The sequence below is a fragment of the Aquarana catesbeiana genome, linkage group LG09 (genome assembly GCF_042186555.1).
Source record: "Aquarana catesbeiana isolate 2022-GZ linkage group LG09, ASM4218655v1, whole genome shotgun sequence".
Lineage (NCBI taxonomy): Eukaryota > Metazoa > Chordata > Amphibia > Anura > Ranidae > Aquarana > Aquarana catesbeiana.
The window spans coordinates 263,288,101-263,313,137 of record NC_133332.1 but is presented as its reverse complement, the minus strand read 5'-3'; the positions used below and the strand labels follow the sequence as shown (position 1 = coordinate 263,313,137).

Sequence of the window (25,037 nt, the reverse complement as noted above, 5' to 3'; positions counted from 1 at the left end):
TACACTGCACTCACTGCTGAGATGGGTAGGGTACAAACACTATTTTAATTATGGGGAAGATGGACACGAGCGTTTTAGCACTTTGCAGTGTGTGCATTAGAGCTGTGTGATTCTGGATAAAATGAGAATCACAATTTTTTTGCTTAGAATAAAGATCACAATTTTCTTATTATTCTCGGCGTAATATCATCTTTCACATTATACAAAAAAATTGGGCTAACTTTACAGTTTTAGTTTTTTTTAATTAATTGAAGTGTATTTTTTCCCAAAAAATTGCTTTTGAAAGACCGCTGTGCAAATACAGTGTGACATAAACTATTGCAGCGACTACCATTTTATTCTCTAGGGTCTATGCTACACAAATATATATAATGTTTAGGGGTTCTAAGTAATTTTGAGCAAAAAATACTGATTTTAACTTGTAACCAACAAGTTTCAGAAAAAGGCTTAGTCTTTAAGGCATGATTCCCACCTATGCAGGTTGCAGGTTGCAGTTTGCATATTCCAGGTGCATTTTTCAATACACGTTTTTGATCTATTGAAGTCTATGGAACCAAAAACCAGAAAAAAGTCCTTGGCCCTTTCCATAAAATGCACAGATGTGAACTATATCCATAGGAAACCATGTTAAATAGACTATAGTGTGTTTCTGCAAAACTGAAAACGCACTAAAAAATGCATAGGTGTGAACCAGGCCTAAGTGTTTCAACTGCCCTCATTTGCAGACCGAAGTTCATCCCTTTGATCTAAAAGAACCGAATGATACAATGTTTCTTTTTATCTCAGCCTTGAGCAATGTTGTGATAAACTTTGGTGACTGTCTTTTTTTTGATGGCTGTTACTTGTTACATGAATCATGGAAATGCCAGATTAACCACTTAAGGACTCTTTCTGAGATTTGTTGTTTACAAGTTAAAAAGTTTTTTTTGCTAGAAAATTACTTAGAACCCCCAAACATTATACTTTTTTTTTCTAACACCCTAGAGAATAAAATGGCGGTTGTTGCAATACTTTCTGTCACACCGTATTTGTGCAGCGGCCTTGCAAGCGCAATTTTTTGGAAAAAATACATTTTTTGAATTAAAAAAATAAGACAACAGTGAAGCTAGCCCAATTTTTTTATACTGTGAGAGATAATATTACGCCAAGTAAATTGATACCCAACATGTCACGCTTCAAAATTGCGCCCACTCGTGGAATGGCGGCAAACTTTTATCCTTAAAAATCTCCATAGGCAACGTTTAAAAAAGTCTACAGGTTGCATGTTTTGAGTTACAGAGGAGGTCTAGGGCTAGAATTATTGCTCTCACTCTACCGATCGTGGCGATACCCCACATGTGTGGTTTGAACATCGTTTTCATATGTGGGCACTACTCATGTGTGCGTTTGCTTCTGCACGCGAGCTCGGCGGGACAAGGCACGTTTAAAAATGTATTTATTATTTTCTTATTTATTTTACCTTTTATTTTTTATTTTACACTGTTCTTTTTAAAAAAAAAAAAAAAAAGTGTCACTTTTATTCCTATTACAAGGAACGTAAAAAACAAAAAAAAACAAAAAGCATTACAGGACCTCTTAAATATGAGATCTGGGCTCAAAAAGACCTCAGATCTCATATTTACGCTTAAATGCAATAAAAAAAAAAGTCCCTTTAAGAGCTATGGGCAGAAAGGACGTTTTGACGTCGCTTCCGCCCTGCAATGGTATGGAGACGGGTGGGGGCCATCTTCCCCTCACCCATCTCCATACCACACACGGAATAGGACCCGATCGCCTCTGTCACTGCCGACGGCTCCGGTAAGTGGTGGAGGGCACCCGAGAGCGGCGGGAGGGGCCCCTCTCCCGCCGCCAATAAAAGTGATCTTGAGATGAATCCACCGCAGAGACCACTATTATCGGAACAGGACCGCCTGCTGAAGAAGAGGATACCAGGCTTATGGCAGCTAGCTGCTGCCATAACAAATATATCCCTCTTCAAGCAACCGACGTATATCTGTGTGCGGCGGTCCGGAAGTGGTTAAGATCGTGGGGGGGTTAAATCGAGATCGCAATTTTTTTTAATGATTAATCGTGTAGCTCCTTAAGCTGGAAATGTACTAAAGAAGCCCATTGACAGATATTTTTCTACCTGATGTGCACATCCACCACCAAGTGTTTGTTGGCAAGCTTCTTCATGCGCAGTAAACTGCTCTTCTAACCTAACTTAAGACATCTGTAAAGAATAAAGAGCAACAAGACAAAAACTTCAGTCATACTAGATTTTTGTCATCGATTTGTTGCAGTGGCTACCCAATAGTCTGTATCTACTCACTGTCTAAAACTGTTTTTAACCTTTATTAGTACTACAGAGGTCAAAAGCAAACGAAAACAACACATCAGCACTAAAGTTATCTGAATAAACCAGAGTGGAGGACTTGATGACCCGAGACTTCAGTACGGGAGCAAGCAATGTGCCAGGCTATGCTGCCCTCTTCTGATTGGAGGGATCTTTAGTTCTAAACGACAAAATAGCATTACCATAAAAAACATTTATTATTTGAAAGACATACAAAATATGTCTTCTGTTGTTGAGTGTGGCCCTGGTCTCTCTATGTTGGCCATCCATCTTCTGTACATTAGTTGGGATTGTGGTTCAGTCCACGTTAATATGCTTGCAGTCACATAGTGTTTGTGAGTATATTTTGTACATCTTTCAATTAACAACCGTTTTTAAGGTAATGCACAAGGTTTTTGTGTCATTCTTGCTATTTTATTGTATAGTTATGGGTACCTTCCATGGGCACTACATTTTATGGCCAGTGGTGGTCATTGATGAGACCCAGAGCCAGAATGAAAGGCCAGAGTGTGTATGAGAATAATAAGAGAATGGGAATATTTTCTACAACTGTAACTATATCTGCACACTCATATCAGGCAAATCAGATTTACATCACTGTCTTGTGTATATATCAGGTGCTCCAGGAATACTTGTCAAGACAGCCTGTCTCAGCCCTTCACACGTCAGATAAAATCACAGCACTCTGTGTTTGGGTCTGTTGACAGCAATTTATTTTGATGTGTTGTCACAATATGAAATTTCTCCCATGCTCTGCACCATGTTGCTCGTTTCTGCTGCACTTTTTCAGCTGCCAGATGCTACAGGTTTAGTGAAGAAACACAGACTTTCTTTTTTAATGATTCAGTGAGGAGTTGGTGAAGTGGCACCGTTAAAACATGCATCCCGGGAGACGCTGAGACATTGTGGCATCCCAAATCCTACATACTGCTGACTTAACATCATTACAAAGTGTTGACAAGCAGTGCCAATCCACAGTTCTAGAATAAGTTGTGTCCTTCATGCTGCTGACATGTCATGTGTAGAAGTGAAAACAAAGACAACACTTTTTCTCTTCTCTCTTTGTCTCTTGCAGCTCTTCCCCAGCTTCTCCCCCTGGCAGGAGGCTCTAACTTGCTGCAAGTTCTATGCCATTTTTTCCCCACTTCTCTTGTTACTCTGCCTATTGTCTAAGCTAATAACATTGCATTATGCAACTGTCATTTTTTTTTTTTTGTTGCCTGCATGGTGATATTGTTAACACCTGCATTAATTACTTTGTTGAAAAGACGTAAAAAGCTAAAAGTAAAATTCATACAATTGCATGTAATGACTTCTCCAGGCTACTGTCTCTATTGTTTTTCATAAAAATGGCCCCTCCTTTTTTTAAATTGATCCCATAGGTGCCCATAGGCATTAGATGATAGTCAAATTATTGGAAAAAAACATCTGAGCATTGGCTTATTGTATGCAAACAAGTATTATCAAACCTTAAAGTGGAACTAAAATCAAAAGGTAAAAAATGTGAGCAGGCAGGCTCTTTATTGCAGAAGAGACATGCTATGTTTCTTCTGCAATAAAACAAACTCGAAAGCCTGTTCCCAATCTTCTTTAGAATAAATGCGAAGCTTAGCATGAGCACCCCTCGATGCTGCAATGAATGAACGCCTGTGTGCTTGTTACATCATACCGCACCAGCCAATCAAGAAAGCCAAAGACACCACAACTAAAAGAAACTGGTGGAAGGTTAGCAAAGCCAGTGAGGAGAGCTTGCAGAGGTCGGATCACTGGAGCGGAAGTGAATATTTGTGGCCTTTAATTGCACTTTAACATAAACCTGTTACTTTCCTGACATGAACTGTAATATTCATAATTTATACACTGTGGTCTATAAACAGTTATGAAAATATCTACCAGTATACCAAAGTCAAAATGAGCCCCAGACATCTTTCCTACCTAACTAAAGGGGCCAACAGATTCCCATATTCAGACAATACAACATGGATGGAGGATCCTGCAGTTCTGGCCATTCTATACTGACAGCTGGTACATGCGGCTGTCAAAATACCCAAACAGCGGCTGGATTTGAGTGGATACACATGCTGTTTGGCCAACAATTCTTCCCCGGCTCCTTCAGTTTTTTTAATCAAAGGATGTAAGGTGGGAGAGTGCAAACAAGGCCGCCACCCACAAAGCAACTTTTGACCGGTTCATCAGGAATCAGACAAAATTTGCCCAGTGTGTGCCCAGCTTAAGACTATTAATGTATAAAGGCAAATTGTTAAACAACCTTGTAACAATCTGATCTTGTATAAAAAAAAATCAAAACAAATGAGTCCAAACCACCTGGACCACATAATTTGAAGGAGTTCACCTCTACAAAATAGGTGGAGATGGCTGTTATCTGAAGCTTTTCTGAGAATACTATCCAGTGAATATGCTTATCATTCTAATTTTAAGGCCCCTTATTCCTCCTTAAAGCCAAAAGCCCCTTATAGTGAATGTAAACCCACCACTCACCCAGTGTAAACTAATGGCACAGTATTAATGTATATATACATGAAAGTCTCCTGCATGTATTCTTATCTTGCAAATGTCACGCCCTTCAGCAGTAGGAGCCCTGCAAAACTCTGGAATCAGTGGGTGGGTCTCTTTGTCGGAGCTCAGGTGGGACGATTCGTGATGTCATAAGACTCCCCGCCCACCTCGATACTCTCTTATTCTTTCTGCTCGCTCATGATGAGTAACATCCAGTCAAAACTCAGGAAAGGCACCACATGACTTCAGCATGCCCAATCATGGAGGGATGTGAAGCTGGAATCATAGAGACACTCTTTGCTCTCAAGCCTTTCAGGAGATAAAGAATCCTAAAGATTCCTGCCTAGAGCAATGGGTCTAGTGACCCCTCCATGCGGGCACAGCTGGACTGCACAATATCTAAAATAATAGATTCTGCATAGTTTGAGCACCAACATCAAGCAGAGTCAAGAGGAAAAGGCAGCAGTGCAGGATCCACTAGGTACGTAACCACTGAACACCAATGCAGCTGTAGTTTGCCCAGCTTCTACCGACCATAGGGAATAGGTGCTTATTACATAGCTCTGACTCTTGCACTTTCTATTGGTTAAACTAGATAGACCTTTGTCTTTTTTTCAACCTAACTATGTAACTCTGTAAGCTGTCCTGTACATTACATACTCCTGACCAAAAGGTTTATTGATGATTGTTGTGTAGTCCCCAAATATTTCTTTAAGTTCCTCTTTAAGAAATGTCCAGAACGTGTTAATTATATGTCTATATTCTGTGTGCAGAATAGCATATGTAATTAAACACAATTTAAAACTTAAAAAAATATCAGTATGTCCTTAGGTTTTGAGTATCCGTAAGGATGTCAATTGTGACACAGTCTATAAGGTATAGTTTGGGGGTACAAGGACTGTAACAAATGCATGTAGTGTATAAGGATTATTAGGTTATATTTAACCATTTCCTCAAAGTTACTCCTACTGTTTGGCACATGGACACCACATTACTTCTGTCTATGGACAGTCCCACTACATCATCATGTACAATGCTGGGCTATTAACCCTGGGTTGTATGTGGAGGAGGCAAAAATGTGACAACAGCTGGGAGCACCCCTAGGCTTAATTTTTTTAGTGCATTCGGGCTTTAGGCAAATTAGCACCTATATATTATGGCAAAATCAATGTGCTATATGATCCACAAAAAACAATTAAACAGAATGTTTCACTGAAATAATTTCAATGTACAGAAATGATTTACTATAGTTGGTCACTCATCTTTGTACTACATTACTGAATAAGCCTAAAAAAGCCTAAAGACAAAGGCAAACAAAGAGCACAAACTATAAATGAAACTATTACGATTCTTTACCCAACTAACAAGAGATTTTAAAATGACAAAACGGTGCTAATGTTGTTAAGTTAGCCCTTGTAATCTTTTCCAAATCGAAGTAAATGTGTTCATTGTATACCTGTAGAAGTGGAACTCATTTGGGTAAATTTTGCCTGTGGAGTTTTGCAAAGAACAAATATTCTTACCTGGGGAGCATTTTCAACTAAATGTTGATAAATTGATACTTGCTCTGGTCTCTCTGTAAGTGGGTTTAATGAGCTCTTGTAACAGAATTTATCTACTCTGCAAATTCATAATCCTTCGGAAAGTATTGATATGCAGTTAGTTCATATATCAGCCATTGACATTGTTATAACAAATTAACCATTTATCCCAGGCAGTGTAAAATGAATCAGCTCCAAAAGACATTATACTAATCCATCCCTATAATAGTTAATAGCATTGGTCTTTCATCCATGAATTGTCAGCACAATCAACGGCTATTTCAATAATGAACACAAGACAGCTGACAGGGAAATGTTTAAAGTTAATTTAAAAGAGACGTATTGGGTGTGTTGATTGTTTGGGGCCCTAAGATTAAGCATTCAACAAATTAAAAGAACTTCATTAACATCAATGATGATTCTCGTACCACTTCTGTCTCCATGGTAAAGTTGGTAAGTGGCTCTGATGTTATCCTCTGAAAATTGATGTAATGGTTCGTCATCAGAAGTCTGTGCAGCATGCAGTGAAATGTCTGCAGCAGCATGCAAGGGTTATGTGTCAGTAAATGGGCATTTAGACCCGCAAAAATGCTCAAGAATTGTGACAATTTATATATAACTAGAAAGTGGCAACTGTAGACACCTACAGAGGTAATTAACGAATAATTTAGCTTTATAAATCAGATGCTGTGCCAGTGTGAATACAAGTTTAAAGGGGAATTTCACCCTCATTCTCAACTTTTTCCGTATTACTTCCTAATCCTTTGTGTTACAAAATTACAAATTTTTTTTGTTTGTTTATTTTACTAAATATATTTTTAAGGGTTCCTCTTATCCCGCCTTTCTCGCCTAGGCAAAAATGGCGTAGCTCCCTGAAGCCCACAGCTTCCAGGAATAGTCTTGTCACACATCCTAGGAGGCTTCGGGGAAACTTACAGGGGCTGGCTGCCTCTTCCTAACTCTTGCGGCCTGCCACAGTGTATATGTATGTTGAGGGTGCCAGCTGAAAGAAACAGGAAGAGAAAGCCAACTCACAATGGCATAAGAAAAATTGCAAAGTGGGACCTGGCGTGCAGCAGCAGAGTGGAAGATCACTACAAAATGCCACTGGGTTTGTTGAGTGCGTATGTTTATTGTGGGTACCACAGAAAAATAAGTAAGAAGGATTAAAAGAAAAGTACTTGAGGAGAGTGGAGTTCTTTTAATGTTCTTTTGGGTGCAAATAACATATTTGTTTTATAGTCCACATAAAGATGAGAACTATTACTGCATAAGTAAAATGATAATTTTTCTCATGAAGCATTAAAGGATAAGTTCACAAGGTAAAATGTGCATTTATGCATATTTGTTTTTCTTAGGAGCCTGCAGAGCATTGCACCTGCAATCAGCAGTTAATGGGTGCAATGTCAGGCTCTTGCAGACTGTCAGTACAGCTGTCTGCCCATACCTCTTGTATGGGCAGACAGTTATGAAATTCCATGAAGATCAATGAACTATGAGAGTGCTCACCATCGCGTTTCCAGTTCATTGAGAACTACAAGCCATCTGCCGCGATGAAAGATGGTACTTATAGTTCATTTGTTCACAGAACTCTGTGAATAATGATGCAGCTGTGTGAGTGGCACTCCATATGGCCAAACTGTGTTCGAATTTGTGACAGTGAGTGCATGGAGAGGATCCCCCTGTCTGCTGTCATAATGGGGAATCGGGTTGAGGTACAGGCAGGTGCTTCAGTAACATGTTACATACTGAATATGGTGCAATGTGTTACTGAGACCCCTTTCACACTGAAGGCATTTTTCAGGCATTTTAGCGCTAAAAATAGTGCCTGTAAAGCGCCTGAAAAACACCTCCTATGCCTCCCCAGTGTGAAAGCCAGAGCGCTTTCACACTGGGGAGGTGCGCTTGCAGAACGTTAAAAAAAAGTCCTGCAAGCAGCATCTTTGGAGCGGTTACACCGCTCCCAAAACACCCTGCCCATTGAAATTAATGGACAGAGCTGCTGAAGAGCCTATAAAGTGCTTTGGCAGCACATTAACACGGGCTATCATTATAGATACTATTTTTTATTTTTATATTTTTTGGTTGAACTTGATGGACTTGTGTCTTTTTTCAACCTGACTAACTATGTAACGCAGCTGTGGCTGAGTGTGGAAGGGGTCTTAAGGTGAGCTTAGCCTTTACATCCCCCCCCCCTCCCAGCTTGGACACAAAAAATTGGCTTTAGGAGTGTGTCTCATAGGTCTCAAAGAGTAATGCATTAATCACAATAAACTCTACAACATTGTCTTTTCCTATATAATGAGGTACCTTATAGCAGGGGTCATGCATTTTATCCCCACATAACGTGGATTTCCTACCACTAATTATGATAATGCTTTAGTCCCCCTGACCCAACATATCTATAGTAGTTCTACCTGTGGTTGGTTCTAATAATTGAATTATAAAATGTTTAGTTAACTAGCACATCTCCAATACACTGAACCTTGTGAAGGTTACCCCTTGAATAACATTAGTAGCCTCTCTATAAAAATGCATTTGATCATTGGTCCTTCCACAAAGGGCTAATTATAGAAATTCGGCAGTCATTTTGTCCAAAGGGGAATTTAAAGGAGCTGAAATATATGTGCTTTCATTTACCACAACAGAAACGGGCTCAAAATCTTACATGCCATCAGTATTTTTGTTCTATATTGGCTATGACTCCTGGGAATTGTCTAGACCTGCTTTAACAAAGGCTCAAGAAGCAAATAATCAAAAGCAAAAGAAGCAATAATCTTGGTATAAAATAATCTCTGCTATAATGCAGGTGAATATTTCTGAGGCTCCTTTTTTTTCTCCTCATTAGTACACAGTCTTGCAATCAGCTAATACAAGCATGTTTGTACTGAAGAGCATTTTATGAGCCAGAAATGACACTGCTAAGGGAAAAATACACACACAATTTATAGTTTCTGAGCTAAATTGCACTGCTGCTTTTCAATAACTTCTTTGGCAGGCAGCGTTTGGCAAGAGAGGAGAGCATACAGTGGTCAGTAGGAAAGATGTTGGGAAATGGTCTTTTTATGACGACCCCCTTAGATTTCAGTAAATAGAAACACAAGGAGATAAAGCAGTTTGCCAGAGGCTACCTTCGAGCTAGGACCAGTTAGTTCTATTGCTGATTTCAAATGAAACAGCGGAAATTGGACAGATACAGGAGCTAAGAATGTGCTCGGGGCTGCCAGCAGTTCTTGAATCTTTATTAACATTATTATGGTTTCATCCTCTATCTACCAGCAGCAAGCATTCGTTCTTTAGAGGCTATCTAATATATACACCTTTGTCTGCAAAGGCTGACAAACAAAAAGGACACTAGTTATTTCTTGACCGGAGACATCCAAACATGCCACCAACATGGATTAAAAGGCCACATCTTTCTTTCAATGGTTAAAACAGGTTTTCTCTCTCGAATATGTATGTCTTGCTTCCTAGGAGTTTCAATAACATGGTGTCTTCCAAGAAACCCCTGAAGGATCAGCATGCAGGAACAAAGCAATTTGCGCGACTCGAATGTACAACAGCACAACAGTTTCAGAGTTGGTAGTTAATAGAAGAAGGTCTCTGTTACTGAATATAAGTCGAACTGGGATCTCATTTAAAGCAGCTGCCAGTGCCATCTGCAATTAACTGTCCCCCCAAGCTGATCTGTTGTTCCAAAATCTATTGGGAGGCAATGGTTCCTAAATGAAGCATTTAGTCCACCAAGCAAAAGTATATGCTGAGGATACAATATGGTAGTGGTAACGTTACGGGGAGACACACTGTTAGGAGGCGTGTTGTTAAATTAGGAAGGGGGAAAGTAGGCAAATTGGTATTTTTCCTTAGCTTCCTGCACAAGCAAATTCCCAACACATACAGGCTTAACAGAGAGTTATACCGTTAAAAAGTTGAGTGTAAATTGAAAGCAAATGTATCATAAGAGAAATACATTTGCTGTATTGTTTGCCTCTTTTGGATGCTGGACCTATGACCATCATGCTGATTTGTATCTATAGCTTTGATTTAATCAGTTGATAATTTGCTCGGAAGGTACTGAAGCCATAGGACAAGCATGACAATGAGAGAATTAACACTTTAGGGGGAGGCCCTTAGCTCATGAATTTCTCTCATGGCAGGGTTACTTTAAGGTCGGCTATACACAATTCAAACCGTTAATGGGCAGGCTGAATGCCAGATTCTCTTGCGATTATTGCTAGCGGCTGCTATAGTGATCATGGGAGAATTGTGAAAATTTCTTTCCTGCATCCCGTGGTTGCAGGAAGGAAATTTGCACCGTGTATGCCCTACCTCCTAACTTTGTAATTTCCAAAATGTAATCATGTTAAATTATCAACAGTCAAATAACAATAGTCATACAGAAAGAGTTCATCAGGCATGTTGATCAGAAACTGCACAGTAGTCTGAAAAAAGGTGAACTGATTTCTGCATGACATGAAATCATGACACAATTGTATAACAATCTGACCATGCATTGAACGGAAATTGCAATCAATTGAAGCATACTGATTAGTTGTGTTAGAAATGATGTGATTTTCTGAGATAATAAAGGCGATATAAGCATTTGCCATTAGTTACACCTTTTGGGAAAAGCATTGAGCATCTACTAATGAAACTATCAGATCACCAGTTCTGTGACAGTTGAAGAGGGGTCTAATTTGGCATGTGTAGCTAGGAATGTCTGGGAATAAGGTGCTATACTAAAAAAGAGAAAATTACTTGTGGGTAAATGCCATACCCTAATGCCGCGTACACACGGGCAGACTTTTGGACCAGACTGGTCCGACGGACAGAATCCGGCGGACAATCCGACCATGTGTGGGCTCCATCGGATATGCAGCAGACTTTTTCGGTCAAAAATCTGACGGACTTTAGACTTGGAACATGTTTCAAATCTTTCCGACGGACTCGAGTCCGGTTGAAAAATCCGCTCGTCTGTATGCTAGTCCGACAGACGAAAACCCACGCTAGGGCAGCTATTGGCTACTGGCTATCAACTTCCTTATTTTAGTCCGGTCATACGTCATCACGTACGAATCTGTCAGACTTTGGTGTGATCATGTGTAGGCAAGTCCATTCGTTCAAAAGTCCATCGGAAGTCCATCGTATCGTGGGACCAGTCCGGTCGAAAAGTCCGCCGGTGTGTACACGGCATAAGTCTAACATCTGAATTTCCTGCCCTTTGGGTTTTAAAAGTATTACATGCCTTTGCTTAACAAGGTTTAGGCTTTATAAAAGAGCATGTGTAGGGCATTTGAACTAAATGTACATATGTTCAAAACGTATTGCTTAAAAAGTGGAAAGTTGTATAAGAGCAATGACTGCCACAACATCTACCTTGTTGCAACTGACAAGTTATTCCTTCTCAACTGAAAATATATTTCTTGAGCTATCCTAGACCAAATACAAATTTGGCCAAGTTACAAAAAATAGTGAGAAATAGGATACATTTTTAGTATATGTCTAAGATAACCATTGTTCATAATCACATTTAAGCTACTACTCTAACAGCAATTGTGGTAACTATAATTCCTGCGTTTCCTTGTGAACTTGCCCGGAGTTGATCACAGAAAGGATTTATGAGGCTGTTCTATTCAATAAAGTAAGCAACGGTTTGTTCTTTTCCCAAGGAGCCAACAAAGTCTCTACTGCCCGTCAGAACTCCCATTCAGCCTTCAAAAATATCACTCCTGTACACCAATAAAGCTAGACTGGAAGGTAGTGTATCATTTTAAAGATGTATTACTTAACTTTACAAAATGAATAAACTAAAGTTTGCGAAAGAGAAATTGCAGAAATTTTAGGAAAAAGGAGATAATTTAGCTATGATCATCTTCCATCTCCTTTACCTACTTTCATCTAGTGCTCTCCTACCTATTAGATTGTAAACTCATACAGGTATGGACCACTTCTCCTGCGTCATTTGTTTTCTGGTCTGCCCATTTATGTCCAGACTTTCCCCTAGTGACAGTGCCATAACAATAGTATTTGATGAGCCTTTAAATACAGCTATGACAGTGAACTATTTCAATGCAGCAATGAAGTGGTAATAAGCAAGATACAATTTGAAGAATTTCACAAACTAGAAATGTCTGAACTAAGTCTTATTCAATAAAGCATTGCAAAGACAAAGTACTATGCACAAAGCAAGCAATCAAATTTATTTTTGACTTCAATAAAATGTGTCCTAGCTGGCTGCCATGGGTTACTGTTCTTTGCACTAAGAGCCCTGCTCTTTGCGCTGTTTACTGAATAAGCCTAAATTGTAATTGGAGGGCTTCTAAAATATACAAGAGCTGGATGGAAATGTGTCTTCTATGTAACAGGCCTCTGTGTCAACTTTGCTGGGCAGATGAAGGAAGATTTGAAGATCTCTCCTGTTTCAGCTAGCAATGGCTGCAGGGGAGAGGAGGGTACACTGGCAACGGATGAGCCATAGGAGTCTATGGGTGATGTTACCGCACCAAGGCTTTACCATCCATTGAGTGCTCACTTCTCTCCCCTGCAACCACCGCTGGCTGACACAGGGGAGATCACAGGGGAGATCATGTGACCGGAGTGGCCTGAAAATAGGTAAGTATATACAGCTTTCTTACACAGGTTAGTCAGCATAGGTGGGAGACGGGAGTTTTAAGATAAGTTAGGTATAACATGGAATTTCACTTTACTATTAGTGCTACATATGTGTTATTGAAAACACATACAGCATGCACTGAGTCAGGACCAAGCTGCATATGGGACCAATTGAGGTAATCACCCCAGGCGATACTCACAGAGGCACCGTGGGATAGCACTCAGGCCACAGCATCCATACCAAACAAAAATGGTCATGGCCTCAGTCAGCATCTGCCCCTGGCCTAAGTAATATGGCTCAATACAGATTTGCCTGATGCATTGCAAGAACAGGTTTTGTCCAGTAGTGGAGTTCCTTTGCTTAACTCCTTACTGCTTCATGTACTGGAAAAGCTCAGCTGAATGAAGAATCTTGTAGCACACTGAAGAATACAGTAGTTGGAATGAGATGAGGGAGGAGATAGCAGAAGAGAAGGTCAGAGTGGTGGATCTCCACAATAGAGCTACAGAGGCAAGTTTGCCCTCATGCACCTGGTGCAATTTCCAACATGAAATATATATATGGGAATCAAAGTCACTTTATACTCAACACATTTCTCTTAAATAAGGAGCAGACTAGAACTAATTTGTAATCTTGTCATGCAATTAGAGACCTGAAAGCTGATGCCCTAGTGGATGTGTGAAGACAGAGTTAAATTAAAGCACAATAAAAAAATGAAGATAGTCTCCTAAGAATAATTAATAAACAAGGCCAATTAAAATGGAGATTGCACACATACTTTAAACCTGACAAGGTGCCATTGTCACCAGTGTATCTCTGATAATCTCAGATTTGAACAGATTTTCTGACTGCGAGCTGTCTGGGTAATTGCTGTGCTGTCTGAGCATTCTATTGAATGGCATCCATTTGTATCTCATCGGATGACTATTACATGTTATTACCACAATTAATAATGGGAATAATACAGAGCATATGTTGGGCGCGTCAGAATGAGCGGCTCACTCAGTAACACCTGTGCATTCTGCCTTTCTGCCTGCAGTTTAAGAATCATTTTTTAGGAATGAATGGGCACATTCAAATTCTTGTAATGTTTTTTTCATAGCCATAAAACCTGCACTATTTGAATGATTTGGCAATTTATTCCACCCTCCAAAACATATTTGCCTTCTCATAATATGTATAGAGCGCTAGAGAGGCCCCTCACTGAACAGAGAGAAATGTTCAGTAGCTGAAATCAAACACTAACCCTTCCGTCTATTATAATGTGAGGTATCGACGCACAGCTTGTAATGCTGATTTGCCAATAGTCATGAAAGGAGAGGTGAAAATAAGAAAGAGATATGGGTCCATATGAATGTTATATGATAGGCCCCTTGTGATAAATCTAAATATTGGTAAGCAGAATATATTTTCCTGTAATATATCTCATTATCTTGCTCAGAATATGGGTGATATGGCCAATTACTTTATAGGGTCCTGTCATTGTAGAAAAAGTAAGGCCCTAGGGTGTGATACGCTTACAGATCACAGAGCAATGATGCTATTGTGCCTAAACATTACAAAAAAAGTATTCTGATCTGCAAAAAGGATGGGATATCCTCCAAAAAGAAAGCGTTTTATTAGATGGCTGGGTGTCTAATTGTTCCACACTTCAACAACTGTTGTGATCCTTGTTTCTATATCTATGAAAATGGCCCATGTTAGAAATGGAAAATGACCAAAGAGTCAAAAGGGCACTTAAGTAGAATTCCCCTTAAAGTGACACTAAAGGTCCGTTTTTATTTTTAAATAACAAATATATACTTACCTACACTGTGCAGCTTGTTTTGCACAGAGTGACCCTGAACCTGGTCTTCTAGGGTCCCTCGGCGTCTCTCTTGGCTCCTCCCCACATCAGATAACCCCCTGGGAGAAGCACTCTCCCGGGGGGTCACCTTGCGGGCGCGCGCCCAAGTCCAGCATTCGGCGTCCATAAAGGCTGAGTGCAGGACTCGGCTCCGCCCCCGGAGCCCGCGTCATTGGATTTGATTGACAGCAGCGGGAGCCAATGGGTGCCCTGCTATCAATCTATCCAATCAAGAGCCGAGAACCCCGGGGCAAAAAGAGAGCGTGTCCCCATGGGACAAGTTCGAGGGTTCAGGTAAGTAAAACGGGGGGGACTGGGGGCATAAAAATATGTAAAAACGTACCTATTTTCAGACTGCTCCAGTCCGGTCACATAATCCCCTGTGCCTGCCAGTGTTGGCTGCAAGGGAGAGGAGAGAGCGCTCAGCAATGGCTGGTAAAGCCTGCAGCCATGATGTCACCTATAGCTTCCCTTGTCCCAGACAATGTCTCTCTCTCCTCTCCCCTGTAGGATCCCTTGGCTGACACAGGGGAGCTGGATCATGTGATCAGACCGGAGCAGGTGGAAAACGGTTAGGTATATCCATCTTTTATACAGTTAGTCAGAAAAGGTGTAAGAATGGAGAAGGGGACATTTTTTAGACTAGTTAGGCTTAGGCTGGAATTCTACTCACAGTTGGGTACAAGCAGAGAGTTTTAAGAACCCCTGGGTGCCTGACATCTGGAATCCGATTAAATGTTCATTTACATGTAAATACATTTACAGATACATTTTTATAAATTTACATAAAAATTCTCCCCTGAAAAAAAAAAAGCGACAGGATGTTAAAGTGGACCAATACTTCAAAGTTAATTTTAAGAAATTTGGTCACATGATCTCTGTTGAAGAGGAGAATTAGAGTTCAGATTAGCCAGATTGCATGACTACATGCCTAGGCTTTTGCTTCGGGAGCAACAGAAGGAACGTAGAGTAACGCTTACTCTAGGACTGGTAAGTATTTCAGTCCTTCTGTTACTCTTCCAAATTAACATTGGTTGGTCAAATTATACCATTATATTACAAATATACCCCAATGGTCAACAAAAGAAAATCTGTACTCCAAAGTAAGGAGGCTGTGGTTTGCTGACCTCTCCTTCTGAAAATGTTCACTGACAGCCATATTGATCCAATGGCTTAAATACTTCCTGAAGCAAACACATACCAGGAATAAGTAAGTGAGCCAGGGGTAGCTGGTTAACTAGTTTTTTAATAAGGAGGTCTGCAATGGCAGTCTGCATATTTCTCCCAGTGCAGGTTTGCTTTAATATGTGATGATTAGAAGATTGATCTTTAGTTGTAACTGACTAAAGTTCTTACCATGTATAGTCAGCTTAGGTAAGTTATCATTCTGTCAACTGATTCAAAACTGATGCCTATATACATAGTGTATATACATACTGTATTAATATTTAATTAACGCCTGCATACTTAGATAGACATTACTCACAAAAGCCCAGTTATTGCTTTCACAAACTGGGCCATTATAACCTTGAGAGAGAATATGAACAAGTACTGCTGACTTTCGTAATTTGCTCTATTGACCTTCTAAGCACACATACAGATCTGGCCGTGTGCTCTTGCTGGCAGGAGCTTGCTTCCTTTATGAAGCTGACATCTGTATCAGCGGGTTAGTAACTCTGTTATGGGCTGTAAATATAGAACTGCTGGAACTTCCTCTTAGGACAGAATGAGGAATTTGCCTATAATTAAAGCAGAGCCAGTTAACGGCTGGTAGTAAAGGTTTACAGCGTCAGTTGACAGTTGCAAAGATAAGCTTGTAAAAAAGGTCTGAAACTGCAGCGTGTCTAGCGTCTCTTCCCACACATCCTAGCAGCAATCTAATATCGAGGGCCTAATCTACTAAATGAGTACTATTCAACAATACAAATAGACTGTCTTTTATTCAAAAGGTCAACTTTACACACCCGGTTTCATGCCCTTGTCATTTAGACCATTATGCTAAACAGCAATTTATTCTGTAATGGGCCAAAAAATGCACTGCATTCACCTACCTTATCAGTCATACTAACCAAAGCTAATTCACACTCATGACAGCAGTTAATCCAAGAGACTATTCAGACACAGGACATTTTATTTCACTTAAGTGGGGCATGACATTATAAAAGTCAACTTCCTTCAAACAATTCAGAATATCAGCAAGATACCATAAAGAACGCTTGCGTAGAGCATTGTCAGCCACCAGTGGAAGTTACCTGTGCCATACATGACAGGTGCACTTTAAATTTCAAACTACCTGCTAATGATCTTTGAACAGATCCCAACCTTTATGCACACAGATCTCCCAACAATTATGTCCTTCCATAAAGGATAATAAGCACCTCATAGTTTATGAGTTTACAGGGACAAAAGGCAGCAGCTATGAACATAAACCCGCATGACATTACAAAGGTAAAACACAGATTTATTTAATCTGTAACCCTCCATCGAATTTCACTCAATCCTGAATCTTCATAAATCACTATTAAAGACAGGACTCTAATCGTCATCACATACATCTCCCTGTTCTGGACCTGCAGACTAATGAGAAGTGGGATCTGGCTATCTCTTCTGATTAATTAATTCAAAATGTCTGCTGTTATTCACATGCAAGGCTGGTGTTATTTGAATAGCACTTGACAGCGCTGCCTGAAGATATCATTTCTGATTTGTGAACTTGCTATACCATAACTGATGACTGCTCATGAAAATCACAGAAGCTCCTTTCCCTGGCATTACTGTATAATCCTCTCCCAGCTAGTTATTTTTTATATGCTCAATCTGTAGTTTACATTGCTAATGTTGTCAAATATATCCATAATGTGCTGTGTTTTGGAAGATTATTTCTTGCCTCCCTCCCCCGTTACATATTGCTTGTGTCTCTGACTTTTGTTCGATGTGTAAAAGGTGCTGCCTTGCCAACAAATCTTACTGTTGTAATAAATAGAAGGAACTCATCTATGAAATGCTTCTATACTATTTCATTGTCATGTCTGTCCATGTACGGACTTCTGGGCACTAGGGGGCATATCCTATGGGTATTCCATCTAAAACAGAACATTTTACAAGTAAAAGCAGACTGACCAGGTTTAATTTTGAGAGGTATAGGGAAGACACTGCCATTGTCACTCGCCGTACAAAGATATAAAATGTGTGCTTTCTGTCATTACCCCAAAAATTATTGCTGGCTAGTATAGCTTAACCACTTCAGCCACGGAAGAATTTACCCCCTTCCTGACAAGAGCACTTTTTGCGATTCGGCACTGCGTCGCTTTAACTGACAATTGCGCGGTCGTGCGACGTGGCTCCCAAACAAATTTGATGTGTTTTTTTTTTCCCACAAATAGAGCTTTCTTTTGGTGGTATTTGATCACCTCTGCGTTTTTTATTTTTTGCGCTATAAACAAAAAAATAGCGACAATTTTGAAAAAAAACGCAATATTTTTTACTTTTTGCTATAATAAATATCCCCAAAAAATAATTAAAAAAACATTTTTTTTTCCTCAGTTTAGGCCGATACGTTCTTCTACATATTTTTGGTAAAGAAAAATCGCAATAAGCGTTTGATTGGTTTGTGCAAAAGTTATAGCGTTTACAAAATAGGGGATAGTTTTATGGAATTTTTATTAATAATTTTTTTTTTTTTACTAGTAATGGTGGCGATCTGCGATTTTTATTGTGACTGCGACATTATGGCGGACACATCGGACATTTTTGACACATATTTGGGACCATTGTCATTTATACAGCAATCAGTGCTATAAAAATGCAGATTCCTGTGTAAATGACACTGGCAGTGAAGGGGTTAACCACTAGGGGGCGGGGAGGGGTTACGTCAGTACTAGGGAGTGCTTTCTAACTGTAAGGGGGAATGGGCTAGCTGTGACACGTCACTGATCTCTGCTCCCGATGACAGGGAGCAGAGATCAGTGACACTAGGCAGAACTGGGAGATGCTTGTTTACATCAGCATCTCCCCGTTCGTCCTCTCCGTGAGGCGATCGCGGGTATCCCCACAGGACCCGCGACCGGACTCGCGGAGCTCCCGGTCGGCGCGCGCCGCCGGTGGTGCGCCCGCAATGGCACGGCCGGAAATTCAATGGAACTTACAGGTACGCCCATTTGCCCAGCCGTGCCATTCTGCCGACGTACATCGGCGTGCGACTTACCCTGTTTCCCCGAAAATAAGACCTAGCGTGATTGTCGGTGATGGCTGCAATATAAGCCCTACCCCCCAAATAAGCCCTAGTTAAAGTCCTTGTAGGTCTTATTTTCAGGGTAGGGCTTATTTTTGGTTAATAGGGTAGGGCTTATTTGGGGGGTAGGGCTTATATTGCAGCCATCACTGACAATTACGCTAAGTCTTATTTTCGGGGAAACAGGGTATTACACAATGCTATGCTTTCTGGGAAGGGAGCACAAGAAGCAGAGCAAAGGTCGGACACCTGTACCTGTGGTTCAGGAAGACACAGATATCTGCTAAGGATGGCTGGTACTAGTGTCTCAGCTGGAGCATGATCAACGGGACATGGCAAGAAGTCAGTCCTGGCAGCAGACAGAAATGTGCTCAGTAAACAGGCAAGGGTTGGGGCACAGGCAGCAGGCAAGAGACATGGTAGGTAAACAGGCGAGGGTGAGATAAAAGGCCGATCAAGATGTATCAAAAGCATTGGGCACAGGGCCTGTGAGGCTTAACACTGCCGACAGACCGATAGGAGGCAAGCAGGGAAAATAAAGCTATAGGCATTACCTAGTAGCAGAATGCCTACTGGCTTGGCCGCTGTTGCATTGTCTAGATAGAGGCCATTGGCGCACGGGATGCAGGATCACTGAGAACAGAGTAACCGCAGAGAGTCTGTCAGAAGGGGAAGTCTTTACATACAGCCATGAATGTTTAAAGCACAGGGCAGGTGACGTCAGGCAAGATTGTATCTGAAAATTCATATGTTGGATGCACATGGAAGGGAGGTGGAGGGTTTGGTATTAAAAGAAGCATTTAACACAAAACTTAAACAGCAAATTCAAGCTATGTAATTAGGTGAACTGCTAATGCTATCCAAGGAACATAATTACATTAACGACTTAACCCCCCCCCCCTTTTTAGATTATGTAGAAAAAAAATAAGCTTTGTTTAAAATTGTAATTCAACAGTATAAAGAGATTTTTGAACACTGAGCAATTACAGTATAGTAAACACTCCTTTAAAATATATAGCAAACTCTTTTTAGAGTTTTTTTTTTTATCATTACTATCTTGGACCTTAAAACAATTTATAACAACTTGCCCTGTGATAATAAAGGGAATACTTCCACTATGAACACGATGCCAAAAGCTCTTCACGATATATAACCACTTTGGTCCAGTCACTTTATCTCCCCATTGTTATTAGAATGGTTGACCTCCATGGCTGCAAAGGATACATATATTGTGCTGTGATCTCAAGAGAACAGGCAAGGACAGTGGCATTCCGCCTACACGGCCTGACATGGTTTAACTAGGGGAAGAAATTACTTCCTCGAGATCACAGGTGCTTTCGTCTGTGCTACACACACCTGCATGACTGTGCTCATTTTTTGAGTAAGTATATTGTTCCAAGAAGAAAACATAAGGAATACATAACTGTTTGCTACATAAAGGAACAAATGTGACACGTAATATTAGTTTTTTCTGCAAATAAAGAAAGTAATGTTAAGGCAAATGCAGACAAAACTAAGCACGGCAAAAAACGCAACTGATCTGTGTAAGGGCTCCTACAGATGGCCATGCTGGATTGACTACCAGCCAAAGTCTTAGATTTTTGCCAGCGAGTATGCACATGGTATGTGCCAGCCAGCAGCCTATACAAATCAATGACAGGCTGCCAGGTGCGGCTGTTGTTCACTTATCTAAGCGGTTACTTACAATCAGGAACTCTGGCCAGCTCAGGACACAGACAGTTTGAGTTCAGGGGAGGCATTTCTGGCTGCACATAAACTGCCCGCATTCCATCTGCCCCAGATCGCCCATCAGAATTAGCCCTAAAGTGTGCAAACAAGGTCTTTAAAAAAGGGTTTGTAAAGGCATTTTTTTTTTTAGTTTTGGATGTAGTGGAGAAGGATTAGACCCTTTGTCAAGTTTTTTAAAGTCTATCTATGGTCAAAATATAGACTCGTGTATTAATTTCCACATTGCATTTTAAAGTGGAACTTCAGTCATTTTTTCATCTTTCCATCTATTACATCTTCTGTGCCCTTGTTTTTAACTTTGGATAGTAAAACATTTTTTTTTCCTGCCAGTAAATACCTCATACAGCCCACTTCCTGTTTCTTGTCTGGTAAAAAGCCTAGCCTTATGACATCATGGACAGCTCTCTCTCACTTTTATGAGAGTTTGCCAGAAAGGGATGGGGAAGAGTCATACGAGGGCCAATGAGAGCTGCAGAGCTGGAGGTGTGTGTCTGTGTAAATCCAGGAAGTGAACAGGCAGCAGCTTCAGCTGCCCAAAGTTAAAATGGTTGCAGTCAGACTCAGTGGAGGGAGATTTCTGCAGCATATTTGGCAAGTACAGATTTACAGTATATATGCAAAGTGGTTGGAGGGTAGCTACAGAATGGCAAAGATGTTTTTATTACAAATTATGTGAGCAGACTGCAGTTCCTCTTTTAACTATTTCTAGCCTTCTCCTACTAACCTGAACGCTCTTGAAATCTGTAAACTCCCACATATTCCCTATGTCCTGTGACTAGGCACCACTGTGGCACACATTTCACAGAGCCTGCCTTCTGAAACACAGATGTGCTGAGAGGAGGAGTCTCAGGAGGCGGAGTCAGTAAAGGAATCACTGCTTGCAGGCAGCAAGGTACCATGGAATATGTAATCCTTAGAAATGGAAATTAAACAGCAGAAGAGAAGCTGCAAAGCATGCATGAGAGTACAGGAAGTTGTTGAAAGAGATGGCCAGCATTTATTTTGTTATTATAATGCTAATGTCATAAAATGAAAGCGTATGCTGTAACCATAGAACTCCTTTTTTTTTTTTTTCTTTGAAAAGCCAGTGGAGTGCAAAACACACGGTGCCAAAAAAAGTGCACACACATAAAGAGTGAAACACAAAAATGTGCAACGGGTGTTACACTGATCCTCCACTAGGGAAGGACCTTACCCTGATCCCCCGGGGAGTTAGGCTCCAGACAGGGACTGAGGTACTTCACTTGGGTCCATCTAGCCGAAACCAGACGGACCCCCATTCTCTGGAAGATCTGCCGAAACAGACCCACCCAAGTACTAGGTGGGAATCCCCCGAAGGGAGACCCCATGAGAGAGGGTGAACCAGGCCAGAAGGCCTATTATCCACCCCCTCCCAAGACTTTCAGAGTAGGCCCGAGGACCCACATCCTACTCATCACACAGTGACAAACATGTATACATCAAACAAAAAAATACAAAAAAGTGACAAACACGAGGATAAATAAAAAGAAAGTGGGGAGAAGGAAGGTGGGAGAGTGAAAAGTGACCATTGTGCAATACAATGGCCGGCCCTCCGGCCAGGAATAAAAATTTCCCCTGGTCCTAGCCAAAAGGCTCGGCCCTAGAGGCAGGTGCGAAAAATGTGTGTTGTGGTGAAGTGACCATGGTGCCATAATTCAAGTGCCAGAACACTGTGACTGTACGGCGCCCCTGAACTGCCGCTTCAGGGGCACATTCACCACTGGCTTTTCGTACAACCCCGACCCCCGACCCAGACCACAGCAGCCCCCAACCCAGGCAGAAAGGCACGAAGTTCTGGAAGCTTGGTGAGAGCCCTTTACATCATGCCTTACCGTCGTTCCATCCCTCCTACCTAATTACATTCGGGAAATACTAGCCGCTCCCCCTGGTGGGAGAAAGGGGAGCCAGTGTTCTCTCTCGAAAAACTGCCTGGAGCTAGAGCCGCCCCAATCTAGGCCAGAAGGCCAAGGACCCGACCCTCTGGCCAGATCCAATGGTTCTCCATCCCCATCAGAAGGCTTCCCTTTCGGCTATGAACCGCTCCAAGTTACCTTTACTCCAGCAGGTTTTGCATAGCAACCGCCATCCCTGATACCACTTCGCCGTATATCAGGGACAGAAGCAAGCGCCACCTCCTGGAAACTGATAAGAACAGATTGTACACTTGATCTTAGCCAAAAGGCCGAGAGGCATACACACGATCGGAATAGACGATGAAAAGCTTCCATCTGACTTTTTCTGTTGGACATTCCGCTCGTGTGTACGCAGCTTTAAACTACTTTTACACAAGATTCACACATTTCTGGAGTTGTGTGAATTTTCGATGAAAACATTGATAAATACATCCTTATTACTTTTACTATGTTGGGAAACAACTGGGCTGTGTTTAAAAGGAGCAGTATGGCCTTAAAGTGTTACTAAACCCACAACAGTAAAATCAGTCTGTATATGCAGTAAAGCATGCTTGTTATACTGACTGTGTAACCTAAGGGGTTAATAATCTGCATTGTGTATAAAGGTTGTGTGATCCTGTTTTCTCTGATCTCCTCTTCTTCCAATGTCCCCAATCCATCTGCTGATAGCACAGAGGCTAGGGGACAAGCTGCACATGCTCAGTTTGGTGTGTATGCTAGAGAGTTTTTTTTTTTTTTCTTGGGAGGGTGCATGTGATCAGCACGGGGGCCAATCAGCATTGTCCAGACAGAGGGTCAGGGGAGAATGAAAACTCCTCCTACAAGCTTAAGCAGAGACTGATAGAAGTCACAAGACTGCTATATACTGCTGATGAAAAAAGGTATTTAGCAGTTTATATTTACTAAAACTATTGCATGTCCATGTTCTGTGTACTGTGGGAGACCCAATTTAGTGAATGCAGGGTCCTGGGTTTAGTAACACTTTAAAGAATACACATTTAAAGCAGAAATAAACTCATTAATTTAACAGTTTCCCAAAACTGCTGCATTCAAGGTATGCAGTAAATGCTAACTGTCCCGGTTGCTTGTGCTCTCAAGAAACTGTCAAGCCATTCGATAACTGCAGATCAAACAAAGACTAAAGCTAGGTACACACGATCAGATTATCAGAAGAATTTGTGTTGCATGCTAGTCTCATATCGAAAGTGAAGAGCTTACTCAACATTCTCGTACGACTTCAGAAGTGACATATTGTGTTGAATTCTTTTGTATATGTTCTTTCGTTTCTGAGCATGCGTAGTGTACTAATTAAAAATTAAAATCGGGCGTTGTGTTCACATATGACAAAAATTTTATAGCCTGCACATCCAGTTTTTGTCGTCCGAAAATTCGGAATAGGCTGTTGAAAGCACCGTACTAATGATCAGAAAATTGTAAATCGGCAGATCGTTAGTCGGATGAAATTTTACTTCAGATTTTCGTATCGTGTGTACGAGCCTTTAGGCTGGCCATACATGGTTGCAGGAAAAAATTTGCACGATTCCCCCAATAACACAGACAGTGTTGACAAGGGAATCCCTCCTGCCAAGCAATTGTCCTTTGACAGGGCGGGGGGAAGCCATCCCCACAGGGAGGAGACAGTGATTATTGCTAGCGGCTATAGCAGCTGCTAGCGATAATCGAAAGAGAATCAAAAGGGTAGGCTGGTTGTACCCAAGTTGATTGATCAACTTGGTACATTTAGCCTGCCCATTAACAGTATGAATCTTGGCCGGTTCCTGCTGAATCGGCTGAGATTCAAATCGTATATGGCCGGCCTAAGATAGCTGCTTCCTTGGCTGTAAAGGAGAAGGATTTAGTTCCGCCTAAATAAAAAAAAAAGCAGAGTAAAGTGTTTTACAAATGTGCTTAATGCCCATGAAACCAGAGTCTCTCTAGTGAAATGAATAAGTAATAGTATGGCAACTTCTGCTGTTTGTTATAAATGGGCTCCTTAGCAAACCTATAAACTTACATTTTTGGCAACAAAAACAAATCAAATATTTCTAATATTTAAAAGGTTGAAGTTACCCTGTCTGAGTAACCAGTAAGGCTCCTTTCACACTTGTGCGTCTTGAAAGTCACGCAATTCTGCAGTGACTTTGACGCGATTTTTGCCGCGACTTGAAGCAATGCCTGTGTAATCTTGAGGTCTATGGACCTCAAGTCGCATCAAAGTCAGACCAAAGTAGTGAAGGGACTACTTTGAAGTCGCTGCGACTTGAAGAAGCA

General features: G+C 41.0%; 1 protein-coding gene and 1 pseudogene across 2 annotated transcripts in view; both read right to left on the bottom strand.

The window, feature by feature from the left end:
* Nucleotides 1-25,037, bottom strand: part of PBX3 (PBX homeobox 3) — a 313,497-nt gene that overhangs the window by 199,897 nt on the left and 88,563 nt on the right. The window lies entirely within an intron of this gene.
* Nucleotides 22,914-23,047, bottom strand: LOC141109075 (U2 spliceosomal RNA; annotated as a pseudogene).